We start from the raw sequence: 23,566 nt of genomic DNA, 5'->3' as shown, positions 1-23,566 counted from the left end.
CCCAGCTATCTGAGTTCTATAACACTAATTGCAGGTCAGCAATTTTCTTCTTAGGAGTTATCTTTTCCAAACTTTTTGTATATACACTGACTTACAATTTTGTGTCATTTTTATATAATAAATATTAATGGGAAAGAAAATGGTAGGCGGTGCTTTCTTTGATGGAAGGGATAATGTTCCAGAGAGAACAGTCTGGATGCCATCTTAACAGCATCAAGAATCATAGGGTTGGAAAGGACCACAAGGACGATGTAGTCCAACCCCTGTCATGAGGGCAATTGTCAAAATAGAGAGATAGTAATCCACACATGCTGTAAAGACCTCCAAAGAAGGAGAATCCACCATCCTCTGAGGCAATCTGTTCCAATGTGGACAGTCCTTACTATCGGGAAATTCTTCCTAATGCTTAGGTGGTATCTCCTTTCTTGCTTTCATGATGGTATCAGAAAAAAAAAGAAAGGAAAAGAAAAGAAAAAGAAATATAACATTTTCTTTGGGAATACATATTTTTGGCACAGCATCTATTTTCAGAAATAAGAAAACTATCATAATTAAATAACTACATTTCTAGCCATCATTATCAAAGTTAAAATACATTTTTTTCTAAATTGCACACTATATTTTTCTTCATAGGTTAGATTGTCCCTATTGGAGGGCAAGAACTAGTTTTTAGTTGCATTGCAGAAATGTGTTTAGATAAGAGAAAGTGCTCATTTAAGGCTGCATCCGTACTGCAGAAATAATCCAGTTTGACACCACTTTTAACTGCCATGGCTCAATGCTATGGAATGCTGGGAACTGCAATTTTGTGAGATATTTAGCTTTCTCCAGTAGAACACCCAAACTGAAAGCCTGAGATTTCAGGGGGAATATATCCTCATCTAGCACAGGTGGAGTACTTATTCCCTGATCTGTCTTTCAAATGACACCAAATACAAAACTCCAGATGAACTCTCCCAGTGGTTTCATGCATATGTTAAACAACATGGGGGATAAAACAAACCCTGAGGGACCCCACAGGCCAATAACCATGGCATCAAACAGAAGCTTCCTTGCACCTGCTTTTGAGCTCACTCCTCTAGGAAGGACTGGAACCACTGCAGAATTGTGTCCCTAGGTTCCATCTCAGACAGGAGGTCCAGAACAGATAGCAGGGCCGGTAGTGTCAAAACCTGCTAAAAGGTTCAGTAGAACCAACAGAGGACACATTCCCCCTGTCCAGTTCACTGCATAGGTCATCCATCAAGGTGCCAAAAGCTGCCTCTGTCCCATAACCAGACCAGAAGCCAGATTACAGTGGATCGAGATAATCCATTTCATTCAGGAAAATAAGGAGCAGGGAAGCCACTGCACATTCTAGGATCTTGCTCAATAAGGACTATTTGAGAATGGCCTTTTGTTCTGACCTTGCTTTCTGTTTTATGTAGACAAAATCTGGAGGTATGCAACATACAGAATCCTAAAGATGGGCTCTACTCTGAAGGCATCTTGGCATCCAGGAAATGTTGTGGCATGGAAGTAAGAACTGGCTGAAATACTTCACCAGCTTATTTTTTTTCTGAATTTATTTGTTGCAATGGTACATTTCATAAAACCTTTTCAAAGACAGAATTTTTGGGGTGTGTGTGACAAAAAGTGGTACCAACTGTGATGATATTGCGTGCTAATTAATGCATCCCACAAAAATAAAATTTATGAAAGCTGTAAATGTGGATAGTTCTCCTCCCCCATTTTCGCCATTTATACTTTTCTAGAGATTGTTCTTAAAGAGATAATCTCTTTCTGTCCAGCATGCCTTTAAACTGATACCACACTGCTTTTATATAAAAGCAAGAGGGTGTTTGTAAACCCAGTGAAGGAACCCAGGATAGCTTTACAAATGAAGTTTGCAATCAAAAGATTTGGAAGTGAGTTGTATTGAAATAAGTATGATTTAGTTCAGAATAAAGGGAGGTTGCTTATTCTCTGGAACTGCCATGTTTTGTTCATTAATAGTTTTTTAATTTTTATTTTACAGAGAACACAGACAGCATAAAATTATTACAGCCCTGTGTGTTTTGTTTTTTCAGGCCTGATTTGTGGAGATTTTTATTTTATTTCACCAGCATAAATTGCAGTTACAGCAACAGCCTGGGCAGAGTGCTACCTACCAAGGGTTTTCAGGTGTCTATGGCTTTAATTTAAAGATTATTCTTTGAGGATCCTGCCCATTTATTACTTGTGGATGAATAGTAATGCAGAGCCTATTAATTGTCCCAGTGTCCATTTTTGATCCCATGGAGACCAGATATATGTATACTTGACAATATGTATGCAGACTCCAGTATATGACCACAATGAGGTTAAGTTTCACTGAATGTAATGGGAATTTATTTCTAGAGGAGCATGCATATGATTGTAGTCTCAAAAACTGATTATTTCTCATTATTATTAATTGCACCATAATTGTTAAAATAAGAAAAGGAAAACCCCTGAAAGAAGTGACTAATTAATTAACACTCTCAATGAATGATATGGGAAGCAGTAAAATGTGTAAGACCTGCAAGCATGAAGCTTAATTAACACTGAAAAGGACCTTTGCTGTACTGACACTTACTTGTGAGTAGTAAATAAAAAAAAGGATACTGTAATTTTGACCATGGGGAAGATGATTTCTGGATAATATAGCTTTATTTGAATGCTACATTGAACTTGAGTTTTTATTGAACTTTTAGCAAATTATGAAAGACTAGGGACTCAACAGCATTAAAGATTCCTGGTGCGGAATCAGCCAAGATCTGGCTGCCAACAAACAAACAAACAAATTTGGGACATCTTTTACAGAGACTGACATTTGAAGATTTCTATTTTCTAAGCCAGTCAACATATGTAAATAGTCTGCATTTTGTTAGGACTGACTCAACTAAAGCCCGTTCCGCATGGGCAGAAAGTACGTGCCGCGCATGTACTAGGGTTAGAAAGGGGCGTCCTTTCCGGATGCCCCTAAACCTAGTACGTGCTCGGCGTGTACAAAATGGCGGCACCCGTTCTACACAGGCACCGCCATTTTGACGTCGTGAACGCCTAGCATCCACACGTCGCACAGCGGAAATGACACCACGAGTGCGCCATTGGTGACTTGCGGTGCCATTTCCACGCCGCAAGAAGAAGCTGCATTTTGCAGCTTCTTTTTTGTTGCATCCGGGAATCACACAGTTTGTCCGCTGCAGTTCCCGGACTCAGCAACCAGCGGCGCCAGCAGACCGCCCTTTTTGGGCAGTCCATAAAGCGCCTAACTTTGGCCCGAATCTGTCTTTTTAGTGCTGAATCTAATACTTGCTCTTTTTGAATGTGGGTAAATCTGCATGCTTTCTTAGGCACGGGACAAAAAGTATGGTCTCCTGGCGCCTTGCTTTGCTCCGTGGGGAAGCCACAGCCTCCAGACCGCAGTACTTCCCCGCGGAGCAAAAAGAACCCGCAAAAAGTGGGTGCTTCTTGCGGCACGATTATGACACCGCAGTTTGCCAATGGCACACTTGTGGCGTCATAATGACGCCACGACATGCGGAAGCTAGGCATCCGTTACATCAAAATGGCGGCGCCCATCTGTACAGGGTGCCACCATTTTGATGCCCTCGTCACGTGCGAGGGGCGTCTGGAAGTGCTGCCTCTCGAGGGCGCACTATAGTGCCTGTCTGTATAGCACCTTAGTTATTAGGAAAAAAATCATTACTGTACTTATCTGTTACACATTATCTCAGTCATGATGATCTTCTATAAAGGCACTGATGTTATAAAGTGCCTCTGCCCTTGGAATGGTGTCAGGCAAGATTATTCAGTCTTCTTACTTCTGATAAATGTAATTACAGGCCCCACCACCTCACCAAGATTTTTCCAGCACATTCCTTTATGCCTCTTATTGACCAAGCATGCTGCTGTGAGGTTTTAATGGAGCACAGGACATGTAAAGTCAGGTAGTTTCATTGGGACTTAACTGTAGGAGTTACTTCTGAACAAACATGGAGAGGATTGTTTTGTTAGTGCGGTTCCTCTTAGTTCCTTAACATATTTTTAAGCTTTTTCTACTTCCTTGCTGGTTTTATTGTGGCAGTACTACTTTTTTTCAAGCTACCTTGAAAACTAAGATTGAGAGCTGGGATATAATTATTAATAAACAATACAAGATGATGAAAAATTCTTGAGAAACAATAAAAATCAGTTAGGTACCCATTCACTCTGTGCACTGTGAAATTACTGTACTTTTAAACTGTAATAGAACAGGGATAGTGCTATATTTAGCTGTGCTATAAGCAGGGTCAGCCTTGGTGAGTAAAAGCAAAATAGAATCATAGAGTTGGAAGAGACCACAAGGGCCATCCAGTCCAACTCCTCACCATGCAACAACTCACAATCAGAGCACTCCTGACAGATGGCCATCCAGTCTCTGCTTAAAAATCTCCAAGCTCCACCCCTCTTAAAAACCTGCAAACTCCACCACACTCTTGTTAAATAGCTCTTATTGTCCGGAAGTTTTTCCTATTGTTTAAGTGGAATCCCTTTTGCTGTAATTTGAATCCATTGTCCTAGTCTCTGGGGCAGCAGTGAACAAGCGTGTTCCATCCTCAATACGACATCCTTTGAAATATTTAAATATGGCGATCATGACATCTCTTACACATCTTTTCTCCAGGCTAAACCTAGGTCGCTTCTTATAGGGCATAGTTTCCAGGCCTTCTACCATTTTGGTCCTCCTCTTCTGGGCATGGTCCAGCTTGTCAACATCCTTTTTGAATTGTGATGCCCAGAACTGGGGATTGTGTTCCAGGTGAGGCCTGACCAAAGCAGAATAGTGTATATGGCTGGGAGAGCACCAAGGAATGCCAGTTGCTTTAGGCTACATTTCAGAGGAAAGAACTAGCAAAACTACCTGAAAACTCTATGAAATTCGTTGGGTCGCCATAAGCTGAAGGCACATACACACAAAGTAAATCTTGGTTAAAGGACTGGTTAAAATTTAGGCCTTTGTTGTATCTAGTCATTACATTAAAACATTCCTGGAAGATGATCTCGCCTGTGTTTTCCTGCTAGAGTCAGTGGCACTTGGTTGCTGGCCAAGGCAAGAATATCACTTAGTAGTAAACAATGTGCTGAAACCGCTTGCTCTTTTCCATCCTTGGCTCAGTGCCTCTGCTTCTCTTGTTGAACAGATAGAAATGAAGACAAATGTCCTTTGCTGCCTTTCTGTTCCTGGGCCACTCTGCAGGGATGTCTTTGGAATCCTGGAATCCAGCCTTTCAGTGTGTGATTATGAATGCCTTTCTCAGTCCTTCTAGTGAAACAAGCCAGCCTTGTGTTTATTGCACCTTTGTGTATTCTGTGTTGGTGTTTAGCCGGATTCCATGTATTGGTATCACCTTTGCACAGGCTTTGCCAGTGCAACCTAGGCTGGACCTGGAGCATGCCTGTCTCTTCTATTCCTCCTCCCTCCCTGTTCCCCCCCTCAGCCCTTCCCACCCACAGTGTGCACTGCTCTCCACTGCCACCCTGGTCATGGGAGGGCTGTCTCAGTCCTCTCCAAGAAGGGAAAGGGGGAAGGGAGATAGCCACAGGCAGATATGTTTCCCTTATGGACGGGGCTGCTCCCTGCCTTCAGTCCAACATGAAAGAGGAGTAAACTTTATTTCAGCCTGGCAATTTTGCATGCACACTCTCATGCGTAAAAAAGGGGTACCCTTTGGTAGCCTTTCTCTGCGTGATCCCTTTGTTACTCTTGCAGATAAGTGTTGGAATAAGAGCCTTTCCCCCCTCCCTCCCTCCCTCCCTCCCCCTCTCTCTCTTTTTAATCTTCCCTGCTCCATCCTGCAGTGAAGTCAAAATCCAGTGTTTGTGGGCTCCATGTGATGTCACAGAATCAGCCTTGTGACTTCACTTTTGCAGGCTCCAACCGAAGGTGCAGACCAAGGGGCTTGGAGAAGAGGGGAAAGGGGGAAATCTGTCTATTTATCTATCTATCTAAAAAACCAAAGCCCCCACCTCTTCCTGTCTCCCCCGCTTCTTGACAAACCCAGTAGCTGAGATAAATCGGAAAAGGGTGGGCAGAAGCAGCAAGGAAAAAAAACCTAAAAAGAGAGAAAGGGAGAGCTGACAATGATGCCTGAAAACAGGTACAGTAGAACTGGTTTTATGTCTCTCTTCTTGAAAGTTCCAGTTGCCCTGGAGAGTCCAGATCATGGGCAGACCACACACAGTTGTGTGTTGATGGGGATGGGGATGTGTGTGTGTGTGAGAGAGAGAGAGAGAGAGAGAGAGAGAGACAGTGACGCTGGGGCTGCACAGTGCATGTGTGTGTGTGTGTTGTGTCTGTGTCTCTCTGCTTCCTTGAGGGCAGCTCCAGACCATTTCTCTTTTGGCGAGCTGTGACAGAAATGGGTTATTAGGTTGGAGCAATGGCTGTGTGTGTGTGTGTGTGTGTGTGTGTGTGTGGTGTGGTGTGGTGTGGATTTTCTGTATTTTTAGAGGGTGTTGAGGTTTTCAACCCCTGAGTTTAGGGAGAAAGGGAAGGAGGAAGGGTCCCATCCTTCAAAGGCTCTGGTTTTGAAGATGTGGGGTTTGGAAAGAGTGGGAAGGGAGGGGGGTCCGCCTGGGTTTCTCCATCTTTTGCAAGCGACGACATCACAATAGCAATGCGGATGCAGCAGCCAGGCAGCCCTGTTTTCTCTCTTTCTATTCCCTCCCTCTCTCTATACACAATCTCTTTCCTCCAGATCTTAAGGGTGGTGGGGTTTTTGCTCCAGCATCCCTCCCTCCCCAGATGTCTTCTGCGCCATCTCTTTAGAGATGGGGGTCTTTTGGATCAGGGAGAGTGGCAGAGGGGTGTTTTGTGCCCCCTCCCGTGCCTTCCTCGAGTGAATGCACAGGAGAGGGGGCCACAAAGCACCTCTTTGCCACCCTCCCTGATCCAAAAGCCCCCATGTTCCATTTTGCATTTGGCACAATGGAGCGCAATGCCAGGAGGCGCACAACACACTGGGCTGTGTCTCCCATGGGGTTGTCCCATGCACACTCCAAAGGGAGGAAAATCAAGGCTGGGGGATCTTCAAAAAAGGCACCCCCTTGCAGAGAAAGGTAGCCTTCTTAGAGTCCTCCCTGAGCTCTCAGCCACTGGCTGACAAAAGATGGAGAGAGATGTTCTCTCTCCAAAATGAAGGAGGGATGGGGAGAGAACTGAGGTTGGCAGCGAAAGGCTGCTCCTGGCATCATCAGGATGACCCACAGTCCCTCTGCCCTTTTTCTTGAGAGATGGAGGGAGAGGAGGGGCAAATGCCGGAAGAGCTGCCTTGATCTTCTCTCTGGCAGGGAAATGGCAGAAGAGCATCCAGAATAGCCATTTGTCAGGCCAGATCTTCTCCCTCTTCTCTGCCACTTTCTGCTTTCCATCATCATCATCATCATCATCATCATCATCATCATCATCATCATCATCATCCCATTGTGGGAGAAAGATGGGATATAAATCATTGAAATAAACTGATGATGATGAAGCAGAAAGTGGCAAAGAAGGGGGAGAGGGATCAATAAAAATAAATGTTATTCTTATCATCATCCCATTGTGGGAGAAAGGTGGGATATAAATCGTTGAAATAAATTGATGATAATGATGGAAAGCAGAAAGTGGCAGGGAAGGGGGAGAGGGATCAATAAAAAATAAATGTTGTTATTCCATTGTGGAAGAAAGGTGAAATACAATGTTGGGGTGTGAAACAGATCACAACGGAGTCGTGGAGGTCCAGCAACAAAAACATAGCTTTACTCAGCAGAGACAAAAATAGTCAAAGCAAAAACATAGCAATATGGCTAGGTACGCACAAGCTTAGCAAAAGATGCAAAAACAAACGTAGCATAGCTTCTTGCATATCAGCATACAAACCACAGTATGGATAGCACTACAACTCCCACCAGCATGCAAACTGGCATACCCTGACATATAAATTGTTGAAATAAATTGATAACAACAACAATATTTATTTCTTACCCACTTCCTCCCATGGATTGAGGCAGGGGGCAACAACAATTAAGCAAAGGGGTGTTTTGGGTCCCCTTCCCGTGCCCTCCTTGAGTGAGAAGGGCAAACAACATCCGCTAAAACACATCAGTTAAAACACACATCCATTTAAAAGGACAAATAAAATTCTACACATATAAGAAAGCAATCTGCATCTAAAATTTGTCATGTACAATTCACAATTGAAACATAATACATAATAATAATAAATTCTATTTCTTTCCTGCCTCTTCTTAAGACTCGAGGTGGGGTACAATGTATTAAAATACAAAATACTATTAAAAACACACCCATCCACAGTTATCTGGATGAGCCTGCCAGAAGAGACTTTAAGCTTTATAGAAATATTTTAATATTTTGCATGCTTTGGCTAGTTTACTTGGGCTGAGAGGGCAGCTCTGCTGTTACTGGTCTGGCTTTTTGAGGGCAAATGTGGGCCATCCTTTATTGTGTAACCCTTTTGCTCCAGAAAGATAGATTCTTGCACGGTTCATTTCAAGGAGAACAAATGGGGCTGAGTTGAGTTCAAAACCTGCCTGGGTTCCGTGCCCACCATTTGTTATCTAGAGTAGCAAAAATGTTGTGACATAAGTTCATTTTTTAGATCAATGTGTAATGTGTAAACCTTGGTTTTAGCTCCAGGTGTGTGGATGACATTACAAGGTGACAAAAACAGTCTTATGATGCCATCTAGACCAATGGTACTCAAATGTGTTACCCTTTGGAGCCCCCTGTACATCTACATTCAGACATGGCAACCCCAACCACTTGACATAGTATATGGACTAAAATATTTTATTTAGTGTGTGCATTCTCATTTGCACATTCATGTATATTCATATTTTAACATTTTGCAGTGGGCCCTTGGTATCTGCTGGGGTTTGGTTCCAGGACTCCCCATCGATACTAAAATCTGTGGATGTACAAATCTCATTAAATGCAATAGATAGTAAAATGGTGTTGCTTATATATAGTGTCAAAATTAAGCTTTGTTTTTTGTAATTTATATATTTTAAAAATAGTTTCAAGCAGTGGATGCGTGAATCCATGAATAAAGAATCCGTGGATATGGAGGGCTGACTGTACAGTGGCCCCTCCACATTCACTGGATTTAGGGGCACAAGACCGCCATGAAAGTGGAAAAAAACTGCAAATAACCCCCCCTCCCAGCTTTTTTAGATCTCTGTGAATCTCTAGGTCCTGGAGCACAACTCTGTGGTCAACTTTTGCCAGAAATTGAGCATAGAATTGCACTGGAGGACCTACAAATGCCTAGAGAAGTGTTTCCTCTAGTAATCTCTATATCCTCCAGCACAACTTTATGGTAACTTTCCAGCAGAATCTCTCTGGAGGACCTAGGAATTCCTAGAGATAACATATTAATCAAATCTACAAGCAATCAAAGTCAAAGCCACAAATGTGGAAGGCCGATTGTATAAGGAAATAACATCATTCAAATTAGAACATTTTATTTAGGAAAATTCAATATTCAACAACATATGTGTAAATTTTGCATGTAAAAGATTTGGGGGGAGGAGGAGGGGGGACCAGGGCCTCCAAGTCTTGAGCCCCCCCCCCCTTGGAGCAACTCTTGCACCTTCCCTGGGGGTCCTGCTCTGCCATTTGTTATCTAGAGTAACACACATTTTGTGACATAAGCTTAATTGGCCAGTGTTCATTTTTCAGATCAATGTGTAATGTGTAAACCATTGTCTGAATCCCAACTGTACTGAGAAATTCACAGGCTGGACCTTGGTGAAGGCACTTTCTCTGAACTGAACTTCATCTCCCTTGTTTCCTTTGAGGCTAAATTGCTCCTTTGAGGAAAGATGTAAACAAAATGTAACCAAAAAAGGAACTCCATCTTTCTGATCAGATACACTTTATTTTTGTCTCCCAAAGCAGAGCCCTGCCGTTCAAAACAAGCTTGCAGGCAGATCTTTTTGCTGGTGGCACTTGGCTGAAACTCACTTTTTGGTGGCGATTAAGCTAAGATCTGAGACCAGAGGTCCACTCACACTAGAGAATTATGGCACTATTATTCCATGTTAACTGTCATGGTTCTATGGAATCATGCTGTTTGTAATTTGGTGGTGCACTGGGATGCCCTGACCAAGAATTCTAAATATTCCTCCCTAACTTGCCAGTCCCAGATTTCTGTAGAACAGAAACTTGGCAGTTAAAGTGGAATGATAGTGCTATAATTCTCTACTGTGAATGAGCCCCAGATGAGCACAAAGTCTCCAGTCCCCTAGTTGTATAAGGAGTTGAATGCAGTTATGTCAACTGATTGCAATATGTATGTATGTATGTGTATATATGTGTGTATGTGTGCATGCCCAGATGTGCACACTAGTTGTAATTATGCTTTCAGTTAATATGGTCATGCATTTTCCTGCAACATTAACATAACATTCCACATTCATATACTGCATAATGAAACCTGTTGTCTTTATGAAGGCTCCAGACTCCAAAATACAGAATGTCTGGCATCTTCTTTAGTCTAAATAACCCTTAAAGAGAGGACATATCTTGTAATAGGGACATCTGGCAGCCCTATGAAGGACAAGCTTTTTGGCTGTCAAATAAGAGACAGTCCTTATAATAATTATGGACACCTGGCAACCCAAGGGGAAACTGGAGGTACCCTGCCACAGAAAGATGCTGAGGTGGTCACTACAAAGCAAAGTGTAGCTGCTGGGTGTTCTACCTGCAACAAGAGTTTTAGATGTCATGGAAGGGCAACAGGACAGGGAACGCCAGATCAGTTTCCCTAATCATGGAATGGAAGGCACAAACAGAAGTCAGATTAATTATGGAACCTTGCTAATTTCTTTTTAATTATTTATTTCCTTCTTTTATTGCTATTACACAATAACAGAAAAATTTAAAACTTTTTAAAAAATTAAATCCTAAGTGTTAGAACGTTCAGTCATGAAAACCCCTGCTTTAAAGGTCACTTTTAATTGGGCAAATGATACAGCACCAAGGTTCAGATACTGAAAATTATGAATGTAAGCATTGTAAGGTCATGTCCACAGTTGTTATATTTTTAAATTATTGTTTTCTTAGAAATGGGTCAGGATTTTGTTTCTTTCTTACAGCTGGTCAGTGACTGCTCATAATGTTGTTTACATTCTGAAATTTGGAGTTCCTACTGGAATACAAGAGGAGGAGAACACAAGGGAACATATATATATATATATATATATATATATAGAAACTGGAGAATCTTATTATCTATAGTTATAATTTGCATATAAATATGCAATACATAATGACTGTAACATTTGGCCAAGATGGTGGCTATGATGTTCATTGCCAACCACAATTCAAGATGGAGCTTATCTTTATTTTAGGGGCTTAGAGCCAATAGGACTCCCCTTTGTACAGCCTACATGGTTACTCATTGTGCCCTTTTGGGGCATTTTTTTCTTTTAACTGGCACTGCGGCCATGGATGTTTAAACCCCACTCTGGGCATTTGTTAGTCCCCCTTGTGTGCCTGACTGTCAGATGTCATAATCTTGTAGCCCACATTGCAATAGTGGAGTTCCTAGTGAGGATTTGTATCTGGAGCCCTGAAGCAGAGTATCTTTAAGGATTTAGAAAAGATTATTAGTACTATGTCTTTGCCATTTTGCTGCAAGTGTTGGCTGTTATTTGTGTAACACCAGTAACTAGGTTTCCATGTTAGTGCTCTAAATACTATGGGCATGAGGACTAGATAATGTTATTATATGCTATAAACCAGTGGTGGGAATCATATGTCGTTCAGATGTTATTGGAATGAAGCTCGAAGCATTCCTCACCATTGGTTATGGTGGCTAATTCGGCTGGGACATGGAGTCCATCATTTGGAGAGCTGCATGATTCCTACCCTGTTTCAACACTTGTTGTGATGTAAGAGATTAGCATCTCCTGAATGGTCTAGTATATGGCTAGAAGTGTGTTGCGATTAATGTTAGAGATTGCCAAAAATTATCTTCACTGGGGCTATGAGGACAGAAAGAGAAGAGAGCTGTATATAGAGTTGTGTATTGACGTCCTTGGGGGTTTACCAGTGTATATGTATATATGTGCCTTCAATCATGTGTTGACTTATGGGAACTCCATGAATTTCATAGGGTTTTCTTAGGCAAGGAATACTCAAGAGGTAGTTTGCTATTGCTTTATTCCAAAATATAGTCTACAACACTTGGTATTCTCTGGAGGTCTCCATTCCAAATACTAACCAGGTCTGGCCTTGCTTGGTCTCTGAGATCAGGCAGGATCTAGTGCCTTCAGTGTATTTAGGTCCTTTAAAGTTATGCTATTTATATAATTGTACATTACTGTAGTGTCAGAGCATTCCTTGAGTGAGCTTAGGTGAGTTCCTAAGCTATACCCTTGATACTACACTGTAGCTCTAACTACTCTTATATACATCTCTAGTCAGTTGATATTTTCAGGTGCTATACTTAAAAGTACTGTGCTTCTGCTACTTATAGTGCTTTAAAAATGAATTTCTGCTACTTATTACAATGTTGGAAAAGTTACACGTTGTGGTCCTCATTACTTGGGATTGGTAAGGAAATTGCATAAAACTTGAAAAATTCTTGTCAAAATACCTCTAAAATACTTTTTTAAAGTAATGTTAAAAAGTAAACCAAAATATTACTTTTTGTTCAAGTTAAATAACATCACTCCTGCTTGTGTTACTTTTACAATGTCACTTCATTACATCCTTGCTACTACCCCAGCCCCCACAGTTCTCCCAATCTTTACAACTTATTTGTAACCTGTTATTTGTAATGTGTTATTTCCGTGCTCTAGGAGTGTGTCGCCTTTAAGATGTCAGACTGTAACTCCAGTCAGCTCTAGCCAGCACAACTAATGTTGAGGGATGGCAGGAGGTTCAGTCAAGCATCTTCTGGGGGGCTACATGTTACCTATCCACAGTATATTTCATTGAAAAAATGCATCTCAGTGGAAGCTAATCTCCCTACAATCAAGTTTTTTTAAAAAAAAAAAATCTTTAATCCTAATCCTTTTTTTAAATTCCAAGGATATGATCACCCTTACACATTTCTAATTTTTTCCCTTCTAGAAAAGAAACTTTTCTACAGTCTTTCCTATGCCTTTCAGATACTTATAACTCTCCTCAGAATCCTTCCCATTTTTTCTCAAAATGGGACAAAGTTAAATGCAGTATTACAAATCAAGGCTTACTACTTGTGTAATGTTGTATTGTTATTTTGACAGTTTCATATGTTTTTAATACGAACATCAATATTACATTGGACAGAATACTGTACTTTGCATTTAAAAATAGCTCTCCACATCAAAACACCCCCCAAACCACATTACTTTCACAGTACATTCCCGTACATAGCTATGCAGAAGTAAGCTATACTGTTATTAAATTCAACAGAACCAGTTCCCAAGAGAGTGTATTGAGAACTGCAGCTTCAGTGTCATGTGTGAAAATGGCCTTCATTGTAAAAGCTTTGCTAATGCAAACATGACATTGCCTTTTTCTGTTGCAGCAATGTGCTACTGATTCATCTTCCTGTGACTGTCCCTTCATTGTGCTAATTCAGCAGTCTAGACCCAGCCTTATACACACATACTTTTTTTCACCGGCCTCCCCCTATCCTGCTTGCCCTCTTAAATTACTGAATATCTTGAGCAGTAACTCTGGCATGGGACTGTTATCTCATGCAAATTGTTTTTGTTAGGCTGGTTTAACAGTTATTCCTTTTATCCCCAGCCACACTTATTTTCTTGAATTTAGTTTCACCCAGTGACTGTGACTTTTGTTCTTTTTCAAAAATCATCCCTTTTAAATGACTATCCAGCTTGACCAGAAAATAAAATAAAGCCAGGCATGGACTCTTCATTTGACAGAAAGACATCAGCAGGTGACATTTTTAATGGTAAAGACAAGATGAGTTGCTAATTGCTTTGTAAAAAAATAAAAATAAAATAACTTCCGCTCCGGAGTTGGCCAATAAATGTATTAGGACCAACTATAATGTCATCAAAGTGAAAGTTTTCTTCAGAAATGTTCCTAAAGCTCAGTGGTCAATCCAACAAAAATGAAAAATGTCTAGATTTTACAGCTTCCAGATTGGATTAATCCCTGTAAATGCAATGATTTTTGAAAATATAAAAGACCAGTTGCAATTTATATCTGTCTTTGTCTTGGACAAAACACACAGGCAGAGTGCTAAATACAGTGAAACACAACCGTCTGTATATTTGCAAAGTTTGAGAATAGTTTTTTAGGAGGTGCTCTAGGTAAAAATATCAATGTAATCCAAATTGTATAGCCTAGTGTTTGAAGGGAATGGAAAATTTTCCCCCTCCAGGAGGTAGTCAATTACATCTACTGTTGCTCAAACTGTTAAAATGGTTGCTACTGACTGCAACTCAAAATTTGGCAATTCCATATTGAATGGTTGCAGTCCTTCCCTGTGTCATATCCTTCAGATTTTGTAATTGAAATGCTCACTCCTCCAGCAAAGTCACATACTATGTACTTCAGAGCTGAACCCAAACAAGCAATTCAGAACACTTCCCTCTTAATGTGATGGTTCAGAAATAATAATAAAAAAATGTTCTAGGGAATTATTAGACTGCCAGAACTGAATAGCCTGAAGTGTGGTGGAAATGGAATAAAGATTCCTTGTCAAATTATGTTTAAATTGCTAACAGATGATAATTTTAGCTGTATCTAAGAACCACTGCCTTAAACCTCACTTGAGTAGTTCTAACGTTGCCCATGCCATAAGAATCTGGTTTAAAGAAACCAAAAAAATGGTAGTCTCTAACTCTTATTGAGTGCTTCTAATTCTGGAGCTCACACTAATTTCATGACGCAGTGCTGTTTACCATATATGACAATCTGGGTTAAGTGAAAGGGTTAAATCTTGCTGTAAAGCATTGGAAAAGTCCCCAGCTGATTCACTACAGAGATTGCACTGAAAGGAGGTGGGGATAGTCTGAATAGGCTGAATGTGATATGTCATCCAGAACTTAACATCTGAACTGGAGGATCAGACCATTTTTATATTTTGTAATAAAAGATAAGAGCAGCAATAAGGGAATATATGCAGTATTCTTTGATTATAGGTGAAGGGGCAGGATGTCTCTGTGGTCTAAAATGGTAGCAATCATTGGTGTTTTTCTTAGTTTTCTAGTAAGCTTTCTGTTAATAGTGTCAGAAGATGTAATGTTGAATTTTATTGTAAAGTTATGAGAATTTCTCTTTCATAAAAACAATAAGCAATACGGTGTTTGGGTTAGGTTAGCCTAACTTGAAACATTAGTTTAGCTTCAATGACCTATTGTAGTTACTGTCGAACTGCTCTTGTTAATCTGTTCTGGCATGGTTTCAGGAGACTAGTGACTGCTCACCAGCTAACAATCTTTTAAAATGCAATTCTTTTTAAAAGATTGGCACTTAAAAAGACGTTAATATGAAATTTGGAAGTTACTGATGTAGCATATTTGAAAATCAGGATATCAGTTTTTAATTAAATAATACACTAAGAAAATTGTAAGTCTTTGGGGAAGTAAAGTTTTGGCTGTCTGGAGCCGTATGCCCAATAACATCCAAAATCCAACAAATACATTTATTGGACCAACCAAAATGCACAATATACCTGTTGCAAGCTTTTGAAGCTCCATTGGCTTCTTCATCAGACAAGGTGTTAAAACCATCCAGGAGGAACAAAAAAAAAGGAAGATGTTAGTCATAGGCCTACCTTTTGTTGTTGTTCTCAATTCATATAGTATGGAAGGGTTATTCATGCAGACTGGCCTCTCCTCCTTCTGGCCATGTGGATACTGGGAGAGTCTTAAAGCCCAGGAAATTTAACTTCTATTTGCAACACAAAAAGATACATCCTTTGCAATTCACTATGTCTCCATCCTTTATGAGGCCACAGGATCCTTGTTAGGCAGAGAACACTGAATTTCTCAAGAAGCTTTCATGCTTTTTTATCAGGAAAACTTTTAGGTGGTGTTGAGATGAAGCATGCAAGTGCAGTCCCAATGTAAAAAAAAAAAAGTTTTACCTATGTTGGGGGTAGAAACTCAAATAATAAAGTTCCAGTCCATTGGCTCTCTAGGATTCCACTGTTGTGGCTATAATGCAGTATCTTCATTACTGTAACTTTATGGTTAGTGATATGCTAGGATTTGTTAAAATGCTGTTTGTTATTGAGACTTGGTATTCAGTCATATATGTACAGAAGATGAGAATTCTACGACCTGTTGTAATTGCTCAGTAATCCTTCTCACCAGAAATAAAGGGGCTGTCTGCACGGAGGCTTATTCAATAAAGAATACTTTGATTTTGAAAAAAGAAGAAGAAATAATCCAGTTTGATTTCACTTTAAATGGCATGGTTCAGTGCTATAGACTTCTGGGAACTGTAATTTTGTGAGACATTTAGTCTTCTCTGTCAGAGAACTTTGGTGCCACAATAAACTACAATTCCCAGAATTTCAAACATTGCAGTTAAAGTGGTGTCAACCTGGGTTATTTCTGCAGTGCTGATGCACTAGAAAACAAAGATTGTAGTCTTTGCTTTCCGTTAATATAATTAGAAAAGCATGGAGAAATTTATCTATTTTTTTAAAAAATTGAATGAATGGGGCAATGTTGTTTCTCTTGCTGCTCTCCCCTTTATAGGATTATTCTAAACCTGCTGTCATCAAAGCTGGGCATTCCAGATGTGTTGGGTTACAAATTCTCAACTCTAGCAAGAATAATGTAATCCAGGACAACTGGAGGCACGGGGATGAGGAACCCTTTTCTAAACCAATATGATATTCAAAGTAAGCACCATCATTTGCTTTCAGTAATGGTTTACAAACATTTTCTAAAACCTGCAAAAAATGTATACACAAAACCTTCTGTAAAACATATCCTAGCAAGCACTCTTTAAAATATATATATGAAAAGATGAAGTATTCACAATAATTACATTTTTGTATACTGCCAACTAGGGATGCTTCTAATGATTCAGATAATGGAGATATATTGACTTTCTGGCCTCTTCTGCTGTGCTGGGGACAATCTTTGCCAGCATGCTATAAATTTTGGTTGGGAAAAAAACCTCAACAGTTCTGAAATAATGCTTCTCAGTTCAGCTCTTGGTGGCTTTTCCTGTTGTTCAAGCCAAATCTTCTGACCTCACAACAAGTTCTGTTAAAAGAAGAGGCTTCTATATTTGGCAGTTGCCCACAATGGGAGTAAGTCCCACTGAAGTTGGCAAGACCTGCTTCTGAGCAAGCACACATACAGTTATGCTTCACATGCAACAAGGGGATTAGATAGGTGAATTTAAGATTAAAAGGCTTACCTAGCACTAGTTAAGTGATGATAAAATGTGAAAAGGTGACCACAAACTATGTAGGGGTAAGGTCTTTTACAAATGGTGTAGGAACTTTAGGAATAGGGAGCTCTGCACAGGAAAAAGATAATTTAGAATTATCACATTTATGCTTAGCTGAAAATATTGAACGAGATGCTTTATAGATAACTGTCTGCCTCAGAGAGATACTGTATTTCCAAATAATAAGTCAAATTCTGAATATCTTTTTAAATGACTCTATTGAAAGTCTTCAGCTAGTCTGTAGAACTGTCTGTGGATATCCATTTTTTATGTTTTGATGTTTCCCTGTCCAATTATCTTGGTTTTAAATTGTTATCTTTTTTTGCTAGCCTAAATCTGCCTGCTTACCTTTCACCATTGCCTGGGCAGGAGCAGATTTAACCAATAGCAGGTACTTGTTTAAGTACACCCAAGGTTCTTGTCACTGGAAGAAAAGCAACATTTTTATTTGGATCTGTTAATGAGCTTGAACTGAAGATTCCTCTATCTTTTAATGGTTTCTTAATAGGGCAAGCCTAGTAATGGAAACTGGAGATGCTCAATATGCATTCCATTCCTCAAGAAAGGGAACACCAGGAAATGCAGTAACCACAAGACCATTGCTTTAATTCCCTATGCAAGCAAAGTGATGCTCAAAATTCTACAGCAAAGACTTTTATCGTATACCAAGCAAAAATGCCAGATGTCCAAGTTGGATACATGGAAGGAAGAGGCACTAGCGATCATATTGCAAACCTGTGTTGGATAATGGAGCGCACTGAACAATTTCAGAAGAAAACCATCCTGTGTTTTATAGACTATAGCAAAGCCTTCAATTGTAGATCATTCAAAACTATGGATTGCACTTAATGAAATGGGTGTGCCACAGCATTTAGTTGTCCTGATGTGTAACTTCTACTCAGAACAGGTGGCTACTGTTAGGACATAATATGGAGAAACTTACTGGTTTGCAATTGACAAGGGGGGTCAGGCAAGGCTGCATTTTATCATCCTATTGTTTAACTTGAATGCTGAACCTATCATCCATGAAGCAGGATTAGACTTGGAGGAAAACTGGAAGAGGAAACATCAGCCATTTAAGATACGCAGATGACAACATACTGCTTGCAAGAAATAACAAAGACTTGGAATGATTACTAAAGAAAGTGAAGGAAGAAAGTGCAAAAGCAGGGGTACTGCTGAACATTCTGAAAACAAAAAATAATGACCATAGATTATATAACTTTAAAGTAGATATTGAAATAGGTAAAGTTTTTCCATACCTTGGTTCAGTCAATTAGGAGGGAGACTGCATCACGAAATGAGAAGAAGACTAGAACTTGGAAGGGCAGCTGTGAGGGAATTAGACAAAATCCTGAAGTGTAAAGATATTTAATTGAATATGAAAGTTAGGTTTGTCCATGCCATTGTATTTCCCATTTTGATGTGTGGTTGTAAAAGCTGGACAGCAAATACAGCCAATAGGAAGACAATCAAGAAAATAAGACATTTTAAATTTGGTGCTAGACATGAGTTCTATGGATACAGTAGACTGCTAAAGAAATAAATAAATGAGTCCTAGAGCAAATCAAGCCTGAACTGTCCTTAGAAGTCAAGATAACTAAACTGAGGCTGTCGTACTTTGGCCGTATCATGAAAAGACATAACTCATCAGAAAAGACAATAATAAGGAAAATAGTAAGGTAGAAGGCATTAGGAAAAGAGGAGACAGCATTCTAGCTAGCTAGCTTTGATGGCAGTTAACCACCAAGTAAGGGGTGAGTCTTCCTAGTGTCTTTTCCAGTGTTGTACACCAAGAATCTAAGTTGGCTTCTAGATCTTCCAAGAAAAAAGTGTTTCTTGGGGGGGGGGGGTGAGTAGCAAGTGATTTAGCAGGTGCTAATATAGGCATATAATTTGCACTGGGAAATTTGTGGAAAGTGGGTTGTAGGATTTGGGGCATTCTTAATTTGGAAAGGGCAGGGTGCACAAACAGAATGATCAAGTGCCATTTTCCAAGCATGAATCCTCATGGGTACCTCTTATAAAATGTGTAGAATGGAGACAGTGCTGTTCCCAGCTTTGAAGGAGGCAGAAAATATTAGATCTTGCCACCCTTTAGTGCTACTCCTGAGATTTGAGAGTTGTTACACTTCAGACAGTTGGTTGTAACTATACCTGCGTTCTCGTTAGAGACCTTTCTTTGCATGTGTGCAGGGCAAGATAGAGATGATTGTCCTGATGAGAAATCTGTTCTTAGGACAAGAGGCTAAAGTTAGAACAGAATATGGAAAAACAGAATGGTTCCCAGTTGGCAAAGGGGGCAGGCAAGGCTGCCTTCTATCACCCTATCTGTTCAACTTGCATGTACAAAATATACAAAGATCAGGTTTGGACTCAGAAAGAGTAAAGATAAGAGAAAGGAAAACCAACAATCATAAGATATGCAGATGATACCATATTACTAATGGAAAATGTCATGGGCTTGGAACAATTACTGAGGAAAGTCAAGGAGGCGATTGCAAAGGCAGACTTCTTGCTGAACATAAGGAAAACGCTGAACATAAAGAAAACCAAAATAATGACCAAGGAGCAGCTACATAAAGTCAACCTAGACAATCAAGAAATCAAAATGGTTAAAGATTTCTCGTACCTTGATTCAAACATTGATCAGAATGGAAATGTTAGTCAACAGATAAGAAGATTAGGAATGGGAAGGGCAACCATGAAAGAACTAGACAAGCTCCTAAAGTGTAAAGATATACAGCTGAAAACAAAGGCGCCTTACAGACCGCCCCTTTGGGGTGGCCTGTAGGCGCACCTTTCCCCGCCGGATCGGGGCCTCAGTGGCCAGAGCGGCAGCCGCTGAGGCGGGGAAGCGGCAAAAGGCCCCTTCCCCGCAGCCTGGAAAGGGTTGTCCTTGGGGCTTCAAGCCCCAAGGACACCCCACGGCGGCGGGAAGAAGGAGAAAGGGGCCGTTTGGCCCCTTTCTCCTTTGGTCCACTGGGCGCAGCCTTCTGAAGGCTGCACCCAGCGGACCAAACCAGGAACGAGCTCCGAAACGGAGCTCCTTCCGGGGTTGCGGAAAGGGCGCCCTAGGCACCCTGCCGCAACCCCAATACGTCACAACCGCGCCGCCTCGTTTGGAGGCGGCATGGTTGTGATGTATCGGTGGCGGCGGCCGTGCGGAACGGCCGCCGCCATTTTGTGCATGCACAGCGCGCACTAGGGTTAGGGCGGTGCAGAAGCACCGCCCTGCCTTAACCGTAGTACGCGCTGCGTGCGTACTTTCCTGCCCATCTGTAACGGGCCAAAAGTTCCAGCCATTTTATTCCCCATCACCAAGTACAGATACGAGAGCTGGACAGTCAAGGAAGCAGATAAGAAGAAAATCAATCCATTTGAGATGATGTGCAGAAGAAGAGTGTTGAGGATACTGTAGATGCCCAAAAAGGCAATCCTTGAACAGACTGAGCCTGAAATCTCCCTGGAAGCCAAGATGATGAAACTGAGGCTGTTGTACTTCGGCCATGTCATGAGAAGACATGAATCACTGGAAAAATCAGCAATGCTAGGAAAGGTAGAGGATAGTAGAAAGAAAAGCAGACCTGGGCCCAGGATATACAGGACCTGAGCAGAGCAATGGAGGACAGGAGGACTTTGCCATGTCTCATCTACAGGATCACCATGACCAGGGTTACCAACATCCTCCTTTTCCAGGACACGTCCTCCATTCCAACCTTCTGTCTAGGAGGAATTCCCAAAATGTCCTCCATTTTGAGCATGACTGAGAAGCATGGATTTATTCTATCAGTGTTTTGTGCTTTTATTTTCTCATCAGGAGGAATTCCCAAAACGTCCTCCATTTTGATCATGGATTTAAACTTCTGAGTGTATTGAGCTTTTATTTTCTCTTCAGGAGGAATTCCCAAAACGTCCTCCATTTTGAGCATGACTGAGGAGCATGGATTTACACTTATTATATATGAGTGTTCTGAGCTTTTTATTTTCTCTTCAGGAGGAATTCCCCCAAAACGTCTTCCATTTTGAGCAGGACTGAGGAGCATGGGATTGACACTTATATTACATGAATGTGGTGTGTTTCTAAGCCTTTTTTATTATGTGGCCATTTGCTCTCCACAGACAGTGTCCTACATTTCTACAGTGCCTTGTCTTGAAGCCGTGAGTCGTAGTCGACTCAACAACAACAAGAAAACAAAGCTCTGCTCGTTTATGGCGGTTGGAATTCAAAAAGTGTCCCCCCCTTCCCCCCCCTCAGCTTTGGGTGCCTGTCTCTTTAAGAGAGAGAGAGAGAGAGAGAGAGGAGGGGGGCTCCCCTCACGGATGGGGAGTGCGCGCGCACCCTCTCTTTCCTCTCCCTCTCTGTGTCGCGACCCTGTTACGCATGCGCGTGCCCTCTCCTCCTCTCCCCTCCCTTTTGCCCACCCTCGCTCCTCCCTTTTGCGCGCGCTGCCCCGCCGCTTCCCTATTGGCCAGCAGCGTGTCAGCTGACCCCGTGTTATTTCCTGTGTGTGTGTCTGTAAGAGAGAGAGAAAGAGAGAATGGAGAGAGAAGAAGCCTCCTCCTCTTCCTCGGAGCCTCCGCCGCGGAGCCGCCCCTGAGGGCCCTTAGCGCTCCGCGGCCTCCTCAACGTGGAGGAGGACCGAGGCGGAGAAGGTAATCATCTGGGCACCTTCGGAGGAGCCGGATCGCAGGCCTCGGAGGAAGGCGAGGGGCGGGGCGGAGGGAGGAGGAGGAGGAGAAGGCGGAGGGGGCCAAGCGGCCCAGGGCCCCAGCATCGCAGCCCCCTCTTCCTTCCCTTCGCAGTGGGAGGCCTCCTTTAAGGGCGGGTCGCCTTTATGAGGCGGGAATTGGGGGGGGGGGGGGAGAGAAGGAATGGCTGGGTGTGCCTTCCAGGGCTCCTGCGCCTTTGCATTCATGTGTGAAGGCTAGGGATTTTTAATACTGAAATGGATGGCCCCCCTCCCTCCCTCCCTCCCTCCCAGAGGGCATCCAGAGCGCACTAAGGCAGGGCTGAGCCACTTTGAAGAAGCCAGGTACATAAATAGTAAAACTCAGAGATATAGCCCTGTTAGTCTGTAGGATCAGTACATCCTGGAGAGTAAGCGACAGAAAGGAATGGGCAACACCAACTTTCGTAGACTTCAGTCTACTTCCTCAGATGCATTTGGTATTATTATTATTATTATTAATATGTGGAGACCTTGTAGCACCTTTGAGACTAACTGGAAGAAAGAAGTTGGCAGCATGAGCTTTCATAGGTTTCAGTCTACTTCCTCAGATGCATTTGGTATTATTATTATTATTATTATTATGTAGAGAGATCCTGTAGCACCTTTGAGTCTAAGTGAAAGAAAGAAATTGGCAGCATGACCTTTCCTAGACTCCACTTTCTCAGATGCATTTGGTATTACAGTCTTGTTGTTGTTATTATTATGACGATGATGTAGAGTGATCTTATAGCACCTTTGAGACTAACTGAAATGAATTGGCAGCGTGAGTTTTCATAGACTTTAGTCTGCTTCCTTAGATGTAGTTTGGTACTATAATTATCATGTAGAGAAACCTTGTAGCACCTCTGAGACTAACTGAAAGAAAGAAATTGGCAGCATCCCTAGATTTCAGTCTACTCCCTCAGGTGCATTTGATATTATTATTATTAGCATAGAGATGAGGTCCAAAACACACTGCAGAATTAATCCAGTTTGAGACTGCTTTAAGAGCTTCAGTGCTAGAGAATTCTGGGAACTAGTTCTGTGAGACCTTTAGCCTTCTCTGTTATAGAGCTCTGGTGCCACAATAATCTACACTTCCCAGGGTTCCCTAGCACTGAGCCAGAGCAGTTAAAGCAGTCTCAAACTGGATTATTTCTGCAGCCTGATCTGGAACCATAACAAACTACAATTCCTAGAAATCTGTAGCCTTGAGCCATGGCAATTAAAGTGGTGTCAAACTGGATTGCTTCTGCAGTGTGTTTTGGCTCTGTGTCGACTTATCTATGGTTCAGTGGAAGTTGTTGTTTTTGGAGATTATTGCTCCACACTCTCACAGTGCTGCTCTTCTACTTTTACTGCTCTGGCTGCCTCCTGTGGCATTCTGGGGTTTGCAGTTTAGGGAACGGCATTGAGAAATTCTCAG

The 23,566-nt window shown here is 41.5% G+C and overlaps 1 protein-coding gene across 9 annotated transcripts in view; it reads left to right on the top strand.

Annotated features, from left to right (window-relative positions):
* TCF20 (transcription factor 20) overlaps window positions 1-23,566 on the top strand; it is a 219,557-nt gene that overhangs the window by 132,616 nt on the left and 63,375 nt on the right. For 6 of the 9 annotated variants that reach the window (XR_016281220.1, XM_089523762.1, XM_089523761.1 and 3 more), the window contains exon 1: window positions 21,942-22,084. The gene's annotated coding sequence lies outside the window, so the exon portion shown is untranslated. Of the gene's footprint in view, window positions 1-1,427; window positions 1,519-5,925; window positions 6,144-21,941; window positions 22,085-23,566 lie in introns of those variants that run through there. The other 3 variants (XM_089523755.1, XM_089523757.1, XM_089523756.1) reach the window with 2 other exon arrangements.

This window comes from Sceloporus occidentalis, unplaced genomic scaffold (genome assembly GCF_023333645.1).
Source record: "Sceloporus occidentalis isolate IW3139 unplaced genomic scaffold, rSceOcc1.0.p SCAF_5, whole genome shotgun sequence".
Classification (NCBI taxonomy): domain Eukaryota; kingdom Metazoa; phylum Chordata; class Lepidosauria; order Squamata; family Phrynosomatidae; genus Sceloporus; species Sceloporus occidentalis.
Note: the sequence above shows the minus strand (reverse complement) of the source record. Positions and strands in the feature narration are given on the sequence as shown.